The 14,506-nt window shown below is 45.4% G+C and overlaps 1 protein-coding gene across 5 annotated transcripts in view; it reads left to right on the top strand.

Moving 5' to 3' along the window:
* SLC39A5 (solute carrier family 39 member 5) overlaps positions 1-14,506 on the top strand; it is a 40,953-nt gene that overhangs the window by 4,388 nt on the left and 22,059 nt on the right. For 2 of the 5 annotated variants that reach the window (XM_077328571.1, XM_077328572.1), the window contains exon 1: positions 13,728-14,387. The exons of 2 other annotated variants lie outside the window; for them this stretch is intronic. The gene's annotated coding sequence lies outside the window, so the exon portion shown is untranslated. Of the gene's footprint in view, positions 1-11,380; positions 11,595-13,727; positions 14,388-14,506 lie in introns of those variants that run through there. One more of the 5 variants, XM_077328573.1, reaches the window with a different exon arrangement.

The raw sequence follows: 14,506 nt of genomic DNA, 5'->3' as shown, positions 1-14,506 counted from the left end.
AAGCCTTTGATTGTGTGGAGCACAACAAATTATGGCAAGTTCTTAAAGAGATGGGAATACCAGAGCATCTTATTTGTCTCTTGAGAAATTTATATGCAGGTCAAGAAGCAACAGTGAGAACTGAACATGGAATCACTGACTGGTTCAAAATTGAGAAAGGAGTTCGGCAAGGCTGTATACTGTCGCCTTGCCTATTTAACTTGTATGCGGAGCACATCATGAGAAATGCGGGATTAGAGGAGTCACAAATTGGGATCAAGATTGCAGGGAGAAATATCAACAACCTCAGATATGCAGATGATACCACTCTAATGGCAGAAAGTGAAGAGGAACTAAAGAGCCTGTTGATGCGGGTGAAGGAGGAGAGTGCAAAAGTTGGCTTGAAACTCAACATCAAGAAAACAAAGATCATGGCATCCGGCCCTCTCAATTCCTGGCAAATAGATGGGGAAGAAATGGAGATAGTGACAGATTTTATTTTCCTGGGCTCCAAGATCACTGCAGATGGGGACTGCAGCAAAGAAATTAAAAGACGCTTGCTCCTGGGGAGGAAAGCTATGGCAAATCTAGACAGCATTCTAAAAAGCAGAGACATCACCTTGCCAACAAAAGTGCGTTTAGTCAAGGCTATGGTCTTCCCAGTTGCAATGTATGGCTGCGAAAGTTGGACCATAAGGAAGGCCGAGCGTCAAAGAATTGAGGCTTTTGAACTCTGGTGCTGGAGAAGACTCTTGCGAGTCCCTTGGACTGCAAGGCGAACAAACCGGTCAGTCCTAGAGGAGATCAGCCCTGACTGCTCTTTAGAAGGCCAGATCCTGAAGATGAAACTCAAATACTTTGGCCACCTCATGAGAAGGAAGGACTCCCTGGAGAAGAGCCTAATGCTGGGAGCGATTGAGGGCAAAAGAAGAAGGGGACGACAGAGAATGAGGTGGCTGGATGGAGTCACTGAAGCAGTAGGTGCAAGCTTAAATGGACTCCGGGGAATGGTAGAGGACAGGAAGGCCTGGAGGATCATTGTCCATGGGGTCGCAATGGGTCGGACACGACTTCGCACATAACAACAACAACAATATATATAACTAGAAGTTAAGCGTGCTGTATGCTAAATACAGTGGATGTTAGCAGCCTCTTCCCCTGCCCCCCTCCCGGCCACGTCCAAGGCTTCGGGGAAGGCAAAGGAGCACAGCTGCGGCATCTCCTGGGCCTGCACGAAGCCTCCCCCAATGGCCTCCTCCTTACCTGCGCGTCCGGCGGGGTGTGTGTGGATCAGGAGACGCTGTGCGCCTCCCAACTCCAGGGCCAAGGGGCCAATCGGGAGGCACGCTGCGCGCACCTCCCAATTGGCTCCTTAGCCCCGGACTGACAAGCGGAGGGGCCAATCAGGAGCCGCCGTTCCCCATCCCAGACTGGCCCCCCCCCTTAGCCTTTTATTACTACCGCTCTGCGGTTACAGATAAAAGATTATAAGCAAAAGTTAGATTCTTCCTACCATTCTTACAGTACTATTGGTAACGACTCAATTTTCAAATAGTTGTAAATCTCCTTAATGGTATCTTATTTAGGAAGACTGACATAATAAAGGTTGAAAATGTCTGGTTTACTTTTCTATCTTGATATGACAAAAATGTATTGCTTTTCACAAGTTCTCGTAGCCTTACCATATTCTTACTTTTCCCACCATTATGATCCTCTGTACTGGATTGCTTTTTGAAAGAACAATGGTGACCATACTAAGTATTGTTTTTTAAGTTTACATCATAATAGGATAATAGAAGTAATGCATGGCTTGCAAATAAGGGCATTTCTGCACCCATTAAAAATAGTGAAATGCTTACCTTTTCATTATCATTATATTCGGACCCCTCCATATGACATCACCAACATGCAGCGTCTGGGCAGTAAACGGCCAGCTTCATTCTCCATTTTAAAGCGCTAGTTGGTGAATTCCAAAAAGTGGATTCACCAACCTATGTAGTGCTATCTAATGGAGAGCAAACAGCATCCCACCAGCCAAAGAAAGGTATGGAAGCGAAGAAGTGCTATCTCCCTCTCCAATGTTCTGCCCTCGCCCCACCTCCCTCTCCCTTCTCCCAGGGACAGGAGTTATTTTTTTTTCAAGCAAACTACCCGGAGCAACGAATATGCATTCAATCATGCGGGCAAAGCCAAAAATAATTTTCTCCCAAGTATCCCCCCCCCCCAAAAAAAAATCAGGAACAAAATTTTTTATCTTAAGTTTCAAGACTTGTGATTCCATAATGGGTGGCATTAAAAAAGCACTATGCATCTATGATTAGATGCATAGGCATTTCAATGGAGAAAAATTGAATAAAAAATTAGTGGGCATTGCAGGCCCTTTAAAACATTGAGAAAGAGGATTGGTTGCCTGGCTTGACTGACAGGTGGGAGAGAGTCATATGTAAAGTGTGTTGCTTTCTTCTGCCATTTCAAGCAGTGCTTGTGGAGGGTGAGAAGAGTGAAAAGGCGGCAGAGAAGAGTGAGACAGGTAAAAGGTGAGGATGGGCCGGGAGGCGCAATTATATTTAGCATTACGCCATTCAGCTGGCATAACACTATTTTAACAGATGTTCAGAAGTGACCTAAGTTTCTGCATCCTCTTTTTAAAAATAGTTACCATCAGATGATAATGTATTTAATGAAACTAACCTGTCTTGGGCTAGATAAATTTAGCAATATTTTTATTTGCTTCCCTGGTTATATAGAAGTTCTCGTTGACAGACAAAATGTAGGAGAAAAGTGGTTTGAGGTTTGATCTTTCACAGCATGAGACTGATGCCTCCAAGAAGGAAAGCTTCCCTTTCCAAAGCCCTGGAGTTTATTATGGCCTTTATTTTTACAGGGGTTCCAGTTTAATACATACTAGGAGTCCTGTGCCTTTAATAGTTGTGCAGTAAGAAGTATTTCAGCAAGTACAGTTTCTCTTTGACTGGTGCTGGGTGGGGGTGAGGTTGGGGCATGACCAGAGTTGCAAAAGCAGCAGCCTCAAGTTCCCCTCCCTTTCTTTCCCCATTAATGTGCGACCCCATGGAAAATGATCCTCCAGGCCTTCCTGTCCTCTACTAGTCCCCAGAGTCCATTTAAGCTCATACCGGCTGCTTCAGTGACTCCATCCAGCCACCTCATTCTCTGTCGTCCCCTTCTTCTTTTGCCCTCAATCGCTCCCAGCAGTTAACAGGCTGTAACTCTGCTTAGGGCAGAGTAGTTATTTTCTCAAAGTAACTTCCCCCTGCTGTGACGGAAAATGCTTTGATGTATTACTGGCAGGCTAGAAGGAGAGAACAAACCCTGTTTGAGGTACAATATTGTCACAGAACTAAAAGGTACTGCACATTTTCCAGCAGGTGGAGTCATGGCATCTGACACTAATTTTTAAAAATAAAGAAGTAGAGAAGAAAAAGAAGGAAAGGAAATGCCATAGAGCTGCCAGAAGCCTGCAAAACATTAAGTTTTATACCCATGCAATAATTAGGAAATAAATTCTGCTAGCTTTATTTATACTTATTTATTTGTATGGGGGAGGGAACAGCTAATGAAAAAAGAATGTGTTTGTTTTTTTTCTTTTTATGTTTCCCTTTCCTCCAAATGCTGTAAATAGATCTGAGTTCAATATTTTGTTTTCTTTTGTAATCTTTTGTGTTACATGCTTAGTAAAATCTATTTTTGAAGTTGAAATTATTCTGGCTTCGCACCTTGCCTGTCCATCTGTGTTTGCCTGACTTGATCCACAATAACAAGAGGGAAGGTAAAGGAATCTTTTACCTGGATATTTACCAGTATGGGTTTGGCTCTCAAGAAGTAGCCCAGTATTCCCAATAAACTGGGAAAGATAGCCATGGAAATTCCTGTAAAAATAATCTGAACAAGACTTTTAAAGATCCCCAGAGAAGTAGCTTAACTTCCAGTATTGCTAGGTTGGATTTTTTCTCCTACTAGCCAAGTTCTTCTGCTAGTATCCTTGATTATATGTGTATGGGGAAGTAAAGTTTAATTAGGTTTCATTACTATAGTATGATAAGTTATCATCTTGGACCCTGAAAATATTCCTCACAGGTGTGGCTAAAGATGTCGTCCTGAGAGGGTGGCAGGGCATCTGCTCTGCTATCTCTGAAGCCTGACAGGGGTCAATTGTGCAAGCAATTGGCAGAAAAGAGGAGGGGTACGCAAACCCCACCTCACCTTTCTACCCAGGAAGTTCTTGGGGCCGTCTCCAATCCTTTAGGGAGTGTATCTCCCTGGATTATAGGCTGTCAGCGTTCCAGGTCCAGAGGACGACTGCCATTTTCTACCTCGGACTTTCTTTTCTTTCTTTAATCTTAAAGTATCTGCTTCAACCCTACATGATGATTTACTACAAATGAACGCTTTGAACTGAGGGGAGGACATCGGCTGAGTTCCAAAACATCATTTACTGCAAGTATCTCTCGTTTTTTTTTTCTTCGTCTTTCTTCCTGCATCAAAGCCTTTTGTTTCCCCCCTCCTCTTACTCTGCTCTGCCTGAAGCCACCTCGTTAAGAGGCAGGCTAATTCTCCTAACTAAGCAGAAGAAGGACTCAAATCAACTCGAATTAATTGGCAAAAGCTCTTATTGTAATTGTTTTGGTTTTCGAAGATAAGAAGATAAGAGCTGTGAATGTGAAAATCTCACGAGAACTCTGTGCCTTAACTGACTCTAATACGTCACATGCCTGTGCCGGAACATTAGAGGATAAAACAGAGGACCTCTACTGGCCACTTGTAAAATTGTTTGAGGCCGGGTTTTTTAAAAGTCAAAATCATGTCTATGTTAAAAAGATTGGCTCATCTAATAGAGATACAAACCCAAGATTACAAAGTATTCTTAGATGGATTGATCAAAAATATCTCCAAGGAGATTCAAGATGGCAAGGAACAAGTCTTCAATAGGAATGATGGATTAATAACAGTGACTGATGACAGCTTTAAACAAGGTGGAAAACCAACAGCAGAAGAGAAATCTGAAATTCATATCTTCAAGGAGATCCAAGATGCCAAGGAAGACGTCTTTAACAGGAATAATGGATCAATAACAGTGGCTGATGACAGCTCTAAACAAGGTGGAAAACCAACAGTAGAAGAGAAATCTGAAATTCTGGAGACGGAAAATGGGATGCCGGAGTTCTGCAGCCCAAATAAGGACACCCTTTTTAAAAAGACATACAGCCATCTCAAAGCAACAGTGTACAAAAATCAATCAAAAGAAATATGGATCTGCAGTGAAAGTAACCGATTTAAAGGATCTCTCTGGGGAAAAAATTGTATTGATACTGGAGTCCAGGAGGTGCAACGGCCTCAAGATTTATCGATGCATACTCTGCGGGAAAGAGTACAACTGCACTTTCTACGCCAAAGGCCAATGGGACAGAATATAATTTTACGGGAACGACAAGATGTAGCAAGCCTCGAGATGAGACCCCCTTAAGAAGACCGAAAGCTCATATTGTCTTATGTTTAATGTTATACTGTATTCTATATTTCCATTTTTATGAAAAAGGGAAAGCAGTGTCTCTTTCTCTCTTGTTTTTTTTTGTCTCTTTTCTTTTGTAGGCATATAGGTAATATAACCATCAGTGCTGAAAATGTAAAATGGGGTTCTCCCCCCTTATTTTTTCTTTCTTCTATTAGTGTATTGTCCTAGGACTAAAGCCTACACTGACTTGTAGAAAATGTTTAATGTTAAGCTTTCAACTTAAATCTGAAAATATATCTGTTAGGATGGTTCTTAGAATGGGTCAAGCATAAATTGTTTTGTAGATGTATCAGAACCAAGGATAAGGAGAAGCTATAGAAGACTGAAAGCTTATATTGTTTTATGTTTAATGTTAAGCATTTAATCTAAACCTGGAAATCTTATTATTCTCTGTATTAACAACATATACTATATTCTACATTGCTACTTTTATGAAAAAGGGGAAGCAGTGCCTTTTTTCTCTCTTGTTTCTTTTTCTTAGTAGGCATATAGGTAATATAATCGTTAGCGTTGGAAATATAAAATGGGGCTTTCCCCCCATATTATTATCTTTTATTATTGGTGTATTGTTATAGGGCCAAAGCCCATATTGATCTGTAGAAAATGCAAAGCTCTCAACTTATACCTTTCAGGATGGCTCTTAGAATGGATCAAGTATAAATGGTTTGTAGATGTATCTGTATTAAGGATAAGGAGAAATTATGAAATCCTTTTGTAATTTTTTTTCTTTGTACATCTTTAAGGCAAAGCCCTACTTTCCTCTCCCTTCATCAGGGTATTGATACAGGGCCAAAACTCATACTGTGCTATAAGAAATGTTTAATGTTAAGCATCTAACTCAAACCTAGAAATATCTGCTAGGATAGCTCTTAGATTGTATAACCTTTCTTTTGTATATCTAAACAGGCCTTTTTTTTTTCTTTTTTTTTAATGTAGTGGAAATGCGGACGGCTCTTAGACTCATGGCTCTTAGAGTCTTGGGCAAAAGTTTATATCACTGTGGAGTCAATGTGGGGTCGTATATTCTCAAATGATGATTATATTTCTATCTTTATGAAAATAAAAAAAATCATTATAAAAAAAAAAAAAGCTCACTAGGGAAAATCTAGTCAGCCATGGCTGTAAATTGTCTGGAAGTCATAAATTAAAATTAAAGAGTTCAAATATGAAAAAAAAAAAAAAAAATATTCCTCACAGACCTTTTCTGTATCTCAGTGTTGCCATTGTTTTGTGGAGAGTTGAATCCGCAGCTGTTGCCCAATTTTGTGCACCCCTGCTGCAAAAGGGCATTTATTTGAGGGAATGTTTTTCTGGTATGATGATCTGACACTCCCCATGTGTTCTGCACATCCTTTGAAAAGGGGCTGTGTGGCTGTGTCATCATGTACTTCATCAGTGACAGGACCTGGCCTTTTTTGCACATGTGCAGTAACATGATAGCGTAAAAGCATTGCAAAAATGCTGGATTCAGTGCAGGGGACAGCATGGTTGCTACCATTTCAAACGTCCCCTGTTCTTCCTGCCGATTTTCGAACTGGATACTCCAATTCAATAATTATGAGGCATGCTAAATGTGTCCTCATGTACTTCGACAGTATGGAACCTCCTTTGGGGAGGCGATATGCAGTAATCTTATAACATAAAAACATCTTTAAACCTCCCCCCCCCCCCCGCTCCGGAGGAACGGGAGGAATAAAGGAGTAAGGGCAAGTGGGGAGGAATGAGGGCAGGCCCTGTCCGGGATAAAAACTCGGAGGGCCCAATCAGGAGCTGCAAAGCGGCTCCTGATTGGGCCCTCCGAGTGTCACTTGAGGGCCAAGCAGCCAAAGGGGAGCCGCGCAAAGCGTGGCTCCCCATTGGCTGGTTGGCCCAGCCTCGCCTGGGCCGGCCTGGGAGTTGCCGCTCAGAGGAAGAAGCCTTCCCCAGCGGTAAGTCCTCTGGCCAGCTTCCCCTCGCCCAGGGAGCCTTCTGCTGCGCCCTGGGGCAGGCTCGCCTGCCCTTGGCCCCGCCAGAAGGCCACAAAGCCCACTCCCGAAGTCCCGAGCCTTCTGCCAGGCCCTGGGGCAGCCGAGACTGCTCCTGGGCCAGGCAGTCGGCTGCAGAGCCCACCTCCCCCGTCCCAAGCCTTCTGCCAGGCCCTGGGGCAGCCGAGACTGCTCCTGGGCCCGGCAGTAGGCCGCAGAGCCCACCTCCCCCGTCCCAAGCCTTCTGCTGGCCCCTGGGGCAGCCGAGACTGCTCCTGGGCCCGGCAGTAGGCCGTAGAGCCCACCGCCCCGAGCCTTCTGCCAGGCCCTGGGGCAGCCGAGACTGCTCCTGGGCCCGGCAGTAGGCCATAGAGCCCACCGCCCCCGTCCCGAGCCTTCTGCCAGGCCCTGGGGCAGCCGAGACTGCTCCTGGGCCCGGCAGTAGGCTGCAGAGCCCACCTCCCCCGTCCCAAGCCTTCTGCTGGCCCCTGGGGCAGCCGAGACTGCTCCTGGGCCCGGCAGTAGGCCGTAGAGCCCACCGCCCCCGTCCCGAGCCTTCTGCCAGGCCCTGGGGCAGCCGAGACTGCTCCTGGGCCCGGCAGTAGGCCGCAAAGCCTGCCGCCGCCTTCCCGAGCCTTTTGCCGGGCCCTGGGGCAGCCGAGACTGCTCCTGGGTCCGGCAGTAGGCCACAAAGCCTGCTGCCGCCTTCCCGAGCCTTCTGCCGGGCCCTGGGGCAGCCAAGCCTGCCCCTGGGCCCAGCAGAAGGTCCCAAGCCCACCTACCTTACTCTGTTCCTCCCTTCCTCCCAGCATTCCCTTTGTTTTTCTCTTTCTCCCTCCCTCCCTCTCTTCCATCTGCCTCTTTCTGGCTACCTGTTTCTCTCCCTCTTCATCTGTCTCTATCTTCCTCCCTTTCTTTCTGTCTCTCTTTCTCCTTTTCCTCCTTCCTTCGCCCCATCCCTCCACCCACCCATCATGCTAGGGCCCGCTGTATTTTGCCCACAGCGGGCTTAATATCTAGTTGTAAATAAAGGAAAACACCCGGGTAGCTACAAGAGAAGTTGCTTTCTGGGGAAAACTTCGGTCCAGGATTGCTGAGGAAGAGATTTCTAGGAAGCCACTGGCCTCTTAGTGACTCCTTGCTTCTATGTCAAGATGTGCTCCACGTAGGATATAAAATGCACCGTGGTTAGGAGTTGACAGGTGGTGTCTCCTGCCCCTCATCTCCCCTAGATATTTCCCAACTTTGTTGGGCTTCCAAACCAGTGTTTTTCAATGTCATTGTCTGTGTTGTCTATTTTTCCTTTTTTGATCCTCTCTGTTTGCCCCCATCCTCCCACTGTGCAAGGTGGCACTAGTGCTCAAGCATGGCTGCAACTGTCGGGCGCCTCTACTTGGGAGCAACATCCATGGGTGGGCTAGACTCCAGAGAGAACATGCCCCCTCTCTGGATTGAGGCTGGTTGCATCCCACAGAAGTAAAACACACAAAGTAGGTGCGCATGTGCATCCTTCTCACCCTCTCTGGGTGCCTTGACAAATGCCTGACGCTTCCCTTCCCCCTCCCCCTCCCCCTCCCCCTTGCCAGGTGACTTCTCAGACCCAGAGACCCACCGTTACCGAAGTGGACCAGCCTAGAGAGCAGACCATGGTTGCCACCATCCTGGATACACCAATTCATAACAGTTTTATGAATGCTAAACTTATTGCTGTGTGCTTTGTCCTTTTTTTGCATATGCAGTAATATTATACTATAAAAACATTGTAAAACCATACACACAGAGACACACCAGGAGCTATAGGGCAAGAGAAGTGGTAGGCATCAAGAAATAATATAGGTGTGTGGCATCAGAACCTACCTACCCCCCAAAAAAAAATGAAAGGAAGGGAACTTAACACATAATTGCCTAAAGAAGGCTACATGGAACCTTGCTGTCCATTTTGTCCCTATGTTATTGTGTCGCTATATTATAATTTTAAAATGTCATAAAGCCATCAGTATCACATTAAAAAAATGGTTTGCTCAGGGAACAACATGAGGGGAGGTGGTAGTTGAGGAGAACATGTGCCACTGATGTTACAAAATGGCAGCAAAGCAAATTCCAATTCAGGAATTCCTCACATGGAAACTGTGTGTCAAGAACTAAAAAGAAAAAGATGCTGTAAAGGAATATTCAGAAAACTCAAGGTAAGGGGGCATGAAATTCAGATCTACTCCTGGAGAGGCAAAATTTTGTGCAGACCTTTTTGCTCTGTTTGATACTTTAAGAACGCCAATGCCAGGGTTTGCTCTTGTGCTGGAATGGTCACAATAAAGGCTGTTCTATCACATCTACGAATATAAAATGGATGAGCTTTTGTGATAATCCATGTAGTCCTCAGCCTTCCTCCTTTTAACAGACTGATGTGTTTGAAAGGGTGGAGAAAATTAGAGTCCAGTAGCACATCATGCATTCTTTATAACTTGATGTTACTGGAAAAGGAAAGGGGAAAGAAGAAAAGTTGGTTCTTATATGCCGCTTTTCCCTACCCGAAGGGGGCTCAAAGCGGCTTACAGTTGCCTTCCCATTGCTCTCCCCACAGCAGGCACCCTGTGGGGTGGGTGAGGCTGAGAGAGCGCTGATATCAGAACAGTTTTATCAGTGCTGTGGCGAGCCCAAGGTCACCCAGCTGGGTGCATGTGGGGGAGTGCAGAATCAAACCTGGCATGCCAGATTAGAAGTCCGCACTCCTAACCACTACACCAAACTGGCTCTGACGTGAGGCTACTGTTTCTTCTGAGACAAACATGTAGTTCTTATGACAAGCAGCCCTGGCCTTGTGGTAAAGCTCTGGGATTCCTGTTTAAGCCCAGGGTGATATGCGTGGGAATGGAGTGGAAGCCCGGCAGCTGCCCCTTATCTTGGCTGCCTTGGTCATTTTAAAAATGTTTAGGCAGACTTTGCAGGTTGCAATCTGGCCACGATACTTCAGTGGGGCAGAAGCAGCTCCATGCTCTTCCTCCTTTGAAATGAATGGGGAGGCCAGCACATGAAAAAGTCATACATTCATGCCAAACTCCTGTAGGACTTTGGACCAGGACATTCCTCTCTGCCCCAGTGAAGGAAAAGATTTATGAGTAGAATTTGGTGTCTGCACTAGAACTTCTGTGCTCTCAAGAGACGAGGGTGATTTTTAAAAAATGAATACAATTCATATTTAGCCATATATGTAGTACTGGAAAGTAACAAAATAAATACAATTCTTCAAAACAGCCTACAAAAAGAAAAAATAACTACCCACTAACAACAAAAAGAAACAGAAAAATCTGTTTCTCTCTGTCTCTCTGTGTTTCTCTCTCTGTGTGTATAGTTTTTAAATCTGTGAACTCTGACTCAAGAAAGCTCATGCCAGAATAAATCTTGTTAGTTTTTAAGGAGCCACCGAACTCCTGTTTAATTTTACTGCTGCAGACTGCCCATCGGGATTTTTTACAGTAGTTTTGAATATTGCGCTGCTTCAGCAGGGAGGCCTACACTACTCTTGCATCACTGTATGAAAGGATTTCCCCCAGCATGGGTACAATCAGGTTGCTAGCTTACCAGTTGTCATTGAGTGACCCTTAATCAGTATAGTACTGTAGGTACTGCTACTCTCAAAACAAGGACACGCATTGCCAAAGAAACCTGTATCTTAACTCTGGGAAATTGCTTTGCTTTTCTCCCCCTATTACCAAATCATTTCCCCTTTCTCTTGGAACGATGTGCTAGCTCCCATCTTGCCGGTGTCCCCTTCCTTTTCACCTGAGATTGCAGCCAGTCACTGACCTTTAACATTTCCTGCTTGGTGGGAAAAAGAACTGACTTAACTTCTGAGCTAACGGATAACTGGGTGAACCATTAACCTCTCTGCGTAGAGCACCATGGCTTGCAAAACTGCCTAGTCAAGTACAAGAGGTACTCCTGTCACTTCCTAAATGTGACTTGTGAACTATTCCCAAAGTAAAAGATAATACGCAGAGAGCAATCCTGGAGGCCTAAAAAGAGCCTTATTGGATCTGACAAAAGATCCTTCTAGTCCAGCATTCTGCTTCCAGTAATGGCTCACAAGATGTTTCTGGAAAAGCCACTAAGAAGAGAAAAAGGTAAGAACCCCACAGCAGCTGGCATTCAAAGGTATACATCTTAACAGGGATGTTCCGTTTAGCCCTTATGACTAATAGGAATAGACTATGCATCTGAAATTCCATGCTGGAAATTTAGTTTCCTGACATTTTAGGAGGCTGATTCAGATTGGGCCCATAGAACATGGAGAGCATGCAGTTTAGCCTCCCCTTTCTTGCATTTCATGACCTGAAATGGTCCCGGAAGGCTCCCTTTTGTCCAGTTGCCATCGCCAACCCTAAGGGAGTCCCATCATCTTTTTAGCCAATGAAAAATTTTCTTTCATTCCCTCTGTCTCTCCAAACTTCAACTGCCTCAAAACTGTGTTTCCTTCACTAAAAACACTCTATTTGTAAAGACTTTTCAGGTATGTTGGAACAATTATATTATTTATTTAGATTTTATATTTATTTTAGCTATTTAGATTTTTATACAGCCCTTCCCTACAGCTCTGGGCAGTTTAGAAGAAGAAGAAGAAGAAGAAGAGTTGGTTCTTATATGCCGCTTTTCCCTACCCGAAGGAGGCTCAAAGCGGCTTACAGTCGCCTTCCCATTCCTCCCCCCACAACAGACACCCTGTGGGGTGGGTGAGGCTGAGAGAGCCCTGATATCACTGCCCGGTCAGAACAGCTTTATCAGTGCCGTGGCGAGCCCAAGGTCACCCAGCTGGCTGCATGTGGGGGGAGTGCAGAATCGAACCTGGCTTGCCAGATTAGAAGTCCGCACTCCTAACCAATACACCAAGCTGGCTCTCAATGTCAATCCATTCAAAAATTGCTACTTCTGTCAGATTTTTGGATCAAGTAGCATTAGCAATCATTACCATACTGAGTCTCCCAATTACATACTGGCTGCGTTCACACATTGTTGAATATGTGCTATCAATGTGGTAGTTGGAAGGGACCTCGTGGTTCATCTAGTCCAACCCCCTGCATTATACAGGACTCACATCCCAATCGCTCATCCACTGTAACCTGCCACCCCCTTGAGCCTTCACTGAATCAGCCTCTCTGTCAGATGGAGAACCCACCACCTCCCGAGGAAGCCTGTTCCACTGAGAAACCGCTCTAACTGTCAGGAACTTCTTCCGGATGTTTAGATTGAATTTCTTTTGAATTAATTTCATCCCATTGGTTGTGGTCTGTCCCTCTGGGGCAAGAGAGAACAATTCTGCTCCATCCTCTACATGGCAGTCTTTTAAATACTTGAAGATGGTTATCAGATCCCCTCTCATCTCCTCTCTAGGCTAAACAGACCAAGCTCCCCCAACCTTTCTTCATACATCTTGGTCTCCAAACCCCTCACCATCTTTGTTGCCCTCCTCTGGATACACTCCAGTTTGTCAACATCCCTCTTCAATGGGGGTGCCCAAAACTGAACACAGTACTCCAAGTGAGGCCGAACCAGAGCAGAGTAAAGTCATTCACAATTGCATTGTTAGCCTACCCTCTAGGCAGATCTAGGACCCCAGAGATCAGGGGGGCACCCGTGGCACAAAAGGAGGTTTGCTAGGGCAAACAGCAGCCTTTGCCTCAGAGGCCCCATCCCACCCACCCACCCACCCTCATCCTGTGCTTCCATGTTCTGGAAAAGGAAGGAGTGAGGGAGAGCAGGCTGGTGCTCTCTCTGCCGCTCCAAGTTCTGCTCCATCTCTCTGATGGCTGAGAGTGACCCTGGCCTGGCCTGGCCTGCAGTGGCTCAGAACCCCCCAGGCCAGGTGAGTGGTGGGCAGTTAAGAGTGCACCTGACCAGGTAAGTAGTGGGACAGGGACCGGGCAAGCTGCAGACTTCTTGGACCAAAATCTCTTGGGCCAGCCTGCTCTCGTCCATACCTGAAGATCCACCTACCAACGATAATTGCAATATCCACCAATATGTGGGTGCTGCTTTAGTTATATCCCTACTGATTTTAGGGACTATTCTACAACTCAATAGAGAGATCCATGTCTGGTAACATGGCTAAGTTAAAAGAGGGAGTAATCACTGTGTTCCTTTCACCGTTCCTCATGCAAAGTTAAACAGAAGGAAACTCCTAGGCCAGGTTCGGTTTTGTGTATGGCTTACATTCTGGGAAGCAACCACCATACAGAAAATGAAAGCACATGTCGTTTTATACAATAATCTCACTCCCCCAGGAACTCTGGTTAATGATGTAATTGATCCAGATCTGAAAAGAGTCCTAGAGCCGCACTCCTCTCCTGCAGAGAGCATTATGGACAGGGTCAACGCACCCGTCAGATCAGATGTTGTGAATGTCTAATGCGATTTTAAAGTCCCTTTGAGTGGGCCTTTGCCCAAAGTTACAAGAGGTATTTGTACACACTTTTCTTGTGAAACTATCCTCCAAAACCCACTGATGTAGGAACATACTGCTCTCCACTGCTCTGGACTCAAATTTCTGGGAAAAGATGAACAATCCTACCCCCAGTTCCCACCTGTTGCTTTACTATGGGCAGAGGCCCAAGCAAGCCCCACCTACTCTAATGCAACACAGTCCACCCACCCCTGATCAAGCAGCCCTGTGACCAGCTGCTCCTGTTAAAAGCCTGAAGGCAGCAGTTCTCCCATATAATCAGAGATGACTGCTTGGGAAGGAAGCTCTTCGTTTTAATTACTGCTTCTGCTCAGCAGGGGCAAGCTGGGCCCCAGCAGCAAGGACTTTAAGGAACTGATATCACCCGTCAAAAGCTGCACCTCTCAGAAAGTGCCAAGGGTTGAAGGTTTGATGTTGCTTCCAGACATTGGTCTGGACAGGACTGCAGTGACAGGAACAGGTATTTTTTAAATGTTGTTGTTTCAGTATTTGTGTCTTTATTTGCTTCCATCGTTTCCCAGGATCTGTGAGACAGGGCAATGAGTGAGGGATCTTGTCCTGAATTTCTTGGTGTCCTTA

This window comes from Paroedura picta, chromosome 3 (assembly GCF_049243985.1).
Source record: "Paroedura picta isolate Pp20150507F chromosome 3, Ppicta_v3.0, whole genome shotgun sequence".
NCBI classification, from domain to species: Eukaryota; Metazoa; Chordata; class Lepidosauria; order Squamata; family Gekkonidae; genus Paroedura; species Paroedura picta.
The sequence above is the reverse complement of the archived record's forward strand: the minus strand, read 5'-3'. Positions and strand labels throughout refer to the sequence as shown.